The sequence below is a fragment of the Tachysurus fulvidraco genome, chromosome 23 (assembly GCF_022655615.1).
Source record: "Tachysurus fulvidraco isolate hzauxx_2018 chromosome 23, HZAU_PFXX_2.0, whole genome shotgun sequence".
Taxonomy (NCBI): domain Eukaryota; kingdom Metazoa; phylum Chordata; class Actinopteri; order Siluriformes; family Bagridae; genus Tachysurus; species Tachysurus fulvidraco.
In genome coordinates, this window is record NC_062540.1 from 21,348,180 (window position 1) to 21,352,660 (window position 4,481).

The window sequence follows — 4,481 nt, forward strand, 5'->3', positions numbered from 1 at the left end:
GCTCGGGCGACCGAAAAGTTAAGGGTGCCAATAATTTTGTCCGGCCCATTTTTGGAGTCTTGTGTGAAATTGTCAAGTTTGATTTTTCCTGGGTTTTTTTGTGTTGTTTTAATACACACAAAGGAAATAAAGGTGTGTACAACAAAACGAGTGTAATTGCAATACTTTTCTGTCAGGGGTGCCAACACTTTTGGCCATGACTGTACGTTCGTGTCCCTGGCGGTTACAGCGCTGAATCGACGCACCAACAGCTCTTTTTGTCTCTGAATGTACTCGATGACGGCGTGTTTTTTAATCCAGGTTTCGAGTCTGAGCGTCTGTTAGAAACCTGTTTCCCGCTCGGGCGCTCGCGTCGACCTCAGCGAGAGAGAATGAACCCCACCTCAGAGCGTCCTGACCTCACACTCGCTTTATGGTGAAACCCAGCTCTCCCTCTTCTCCTCCTCCTGTCCCACTCAGGCAGTAAATCCTCTTTCCATCAATTAATATAAAACACATCGGTGTGAGAGCGGCTCGGTCGGATCGCGATCGCTCGTACATCACCCAAACTAGAGCGCGTCTGACAGCCGTCATCTGGTACCGATCTCAGAGTGCAGGGAACGGTCAGGAGGCTCTCTCACACACACACACACACACACACACACACACACACACACACACACAGATTCCAGTCACGGTGTTGTGCTCGTTTTCGCTCCGAGGCTTTTCCACATCCTCAGAAGTCTGAACAGAAAGTGTTTAGTGAGTTTACTTTGTCCTCCTGGTCTTTATTCATCTCTCTTTAAGGTTTCCTTCCCTTTACAAGTTCAGGTTGATTTATTAATATTTTATTGCTCACGGTTACAGACTCCTCCGAAAGTATCGGAACGACAGATTTGTTTGTGTCTGAGGCGCTGGATCAGACTTTCAGCTTTGGTTTCCTGAGGTTTTCGTCTAGACGTCTCAAACGACTTAGCAGACGAAACCTTTGGTTGCAGATCAGACGATGTTCGGTGATCAGAAGTATCGGAACAGAACGAGGGCTCCAAACTGCTGTGGTGGTGGTGTTCTGTGAAGCTTTTCCAGGTCTGTAGAGCAGATTCTTTTAGTTCTTGTGGGTTTTTGGAGGGGTTTCTTCCCTCACACTTGGGTTCAGGTCTGCTGAGGTCCAGTCTCAAACTTTCTACGTTCCCCTTCATGAAGTCTTGTGTCGAGCTTTAGGTTACGATGAAGTTCCTTCCTTATTAATTTCCATCACTCTGGTGGTAGAGGTTCATGAACAGGTCCCACACGTGAACGATGGTGAAAAACGGTCACAATAAAAATGGGGAAAAGAGACAGCGAGGAAATAATAAATATATATATATATATATCAAAGGGCCTTTTTACACCCGGTCACTTCGTGTGTTGTCTCTGATCCGATAGCCGTCTGATCTGTTAAAACGGTTCCATTTACATCAGGCCACATAAACGCGTCGATATCGATCCGATCTTTATGCTCCCGCCCAAAATGCTAATATATTTTACCTCATTTCCGGGGTAATTGTAACGGAACACACTTTGGTGTACGTGGTTTTCAGAACGCGATCAAAAAAAAGACGTAACAACTGGTTACGACGTTTATGCTACAAAAAACGTAACAAAGCGTTTACATTTATTTGTTTCTGGCGCGATGCACGACTCGTGAGTCACCTGCGAGTGACGTAGTTCCGTTTGGGAGGAGTATAGCGCTGACGTATGTGGCTCGAACAACCACATTCATTTACACCTGTCCAGTTTCATCTGTAACGCGTCCCAGACCAACTCCTGAAGGGGTTTGTACCATCGGGTTTATATCCGTCTCCAAAACGTTTCGGAGGGCATTTAGACCTGGTCTTTTTACCCTCGGGTAGATATCAGATGCAGGTGTAAAAAAAAGTCCCAGTCTCACACTGAGGTAAAACACATGAGCTTCAGTTTGGGTTTTATCATGGTTTTGTATTTGCTAGCAGTTTGTTAGCACACCTGTATACCGTGTGTGTGTGTGTGTGTGTGTGTGTGTGTGTGTGTGTGTGTGTGTGATTATCTCCTCATCACTCAGCTCTTATCATGTCTGTTTGAAGCGACACTGACACGTTCTTTAGTCATCAGCAGTAGGCCCGGCGAAGCTAATCGACATCGACCAATCAGAGACGAGCAAGAACAGAAAAAGGTGAAAGGTAGCTGACTGTAATGTTGGTGAGTTTAGCTCAAATTCGACGTTGACATGATAAAAAAATTAATGATTAAAAAAAACATTTAAAAAAATTCTATTTATCATTAGTCGAGTGTCCTATATAACGACGGTTACTATAGAAACCACCAGGATGTGTCATGTCACACACACGTGACCAGTCAGAATACAGAGCGCTGTGTTCCACCCTAATCAGTAGTGTTGTATCTGACACCGAGGCAAAGCCGGTCTCTAATCATATTTTATCAGCTGTTTCATTAATAACACCGAACAAAAGCTGTTCTCAGCCCGCGTCCTGTTCCTCATTAGCATAATTCTGCTTCCTGTGCTGTCATTAGCATGTTGATTAATACCATTGGCTGTTCATGTGTAATATAATAATAATGAGCATTCAATGTCAAGCAGAAGAGCTTATTATCTCTGTGTGTGTGTGTGTGTGTGTGTGTGTGTGTGTGTGTGTGTGTGTGTGTGTGTGTGTGGATGAGTGAAGGATCGCTGCATTTTCTCTCTGATCTGTCACAAGGTGGGCTCCCCTTCCTCCTCCTCCTCCTCCTCCTCTGATGCACCGGTTGGCACGGCAACAGTCAGGCAGTAAAGGGGGAAAAAAGAAGCTCTTCCTGCGTTTTGTGTGCTGTGAGGATGGGCGTAGATCTGTGACAGATAAAATGACCACATGGTTTAAGAGCAGATGAAGTAAATACAAATAATAATAAAGAATAAACAAAACATTTCTCAGTCGGAGAGGTGGAAAGGAGGATAAGCTGATGGAGAGGAAAAAAAGGAAAGGAGAGAGAAGGAAGGTGTCACTGTGAAGGAAAAACAAACGACTCTCTCCTGTCAGGCTGCCGCGAAGAGCCGAGCAAAAGCATTAATCTTCCTCCTCGTCTGGAGAGATGGAGGGTGGAGGAATGAAGGAAAGAAGGATGGGGAGGTAGAGAGAGGAGGTTGAAGAGTTGAAAGGAGGGAGAGTTGGAGAAAGTGAAGATGAAGACAGAAAAGGCAGTGTGAAGATTAAAGGAGAGAGGAAGAGAGAGAGATACAGAGAGGAGTGAGAGATGAAAGGATGAACAGGAGGAGGACGGAAGTGTGGAGGTCGAGTGGCTGGAGAGATGCAGGGATGGAGAGAGCAGGGAACACACTGAGAGATGGGGGGGAGAGGAGGATAGAGAGATGACTTCAGTAAAGGGATGGAGTGATGGAGCAATCAAGTGTGGAGGTGTGAAAGATGACCACTGCCCATGGAGTCAGCTCTTGAACCAGTAAAGGGGCGTGGCCTCCAGCTAGCCAGTCTCAGTAAAGGGGCGTGGCCTCCAGCTAGCCAGTCTCAGTAAAGGGGCGTGGCCTCCAGCTAGCCAGTCTCAGTAAAGGGGTGTGACCTTCAGCTTGCCAGTATCAGTAAAGGGGCATGGCTTCCAGCATGTCAGCCTCAGTAAAGGGGCGTGGCCTTCAGTTTGCCGGTCTAAGTAAAGGGGCGTGGCCTTTAACTTACCAGACTCTGTAAAGGGGCGTGGCCTTTGTACTCATTACTCATGTACTCTTAGTGGCCTCAGTTTAATGAAAAGCCGAAGCGAGTGGGTGTGGCCTCTTTGAAGTGGGTGTGGCTTTTGTAGATTAGATCATTTCAAACATTATACACACACACACACACACACACACACACACACACACACACACACACACACACACACACACATATATATATTGCATTCTTTAAAAGAAACAGTTTAGTAAAGTAAAGTAGTTAATAAATCTCTCTCTCTTTATCTGTCTGTCTCTCTCTGTCTGTCTGTCTCTCTCTTTATCTGTCTCTCTCTCTCTCTATCTGTCTCTCTCTCTCTCTTTATCTGTCTCTCTCTCTCCAGTCTCGTTTTATCTGTGATCTCTCTCTTCTCTCAGTATCTCTTGTCGTTAAACGTAGATTCACCTCTGCTAACTTCAAACAACAGTTCACTTCTTCGACCATAATCTTCCTCTCTCTCCTCCTCACCCCTACCTCTTTATCTGTCTCTCTCTCCGCGCCTCCCCCTCCCACTTTTCCCTCTATCTCATCTCTCTCTCTCTCCCTCTCTCTCTGTCTCTCCTTCTCCTTTTATCTGTCTGCTCTGTCGTCTCTCCCTCTCACCTCTTTAATTGTCTGTCTCTCGTCCCTCCCTCTCTCTCTCCTCTCAGTCTCTCCCTCCCTCCTCCTCCTCTTTTTTTTTTTCCTGCCTTTCTTTCAGATTTCTCCTCCTCAAAAGTTTGCTACCTCTTATTATCTTTCAGTTTTCATTTCAACTATCTCCACTACTCG

General features: G+C 45.7%; 1 protein-coding gene across 1 annotated transcript in view; it reads left to right on the forward strand.

Annotated features, from left to right (window-relative positions):
- The window catches only part of LOC113649390 (nuclear receptor coactivator 3), a 61,224-nt gene that overhangs the window by 32,411 nt on the left and 24,332 nt on the right, over positions 1-4,481 (forward strand). The window lies entirely within an intron of this gene.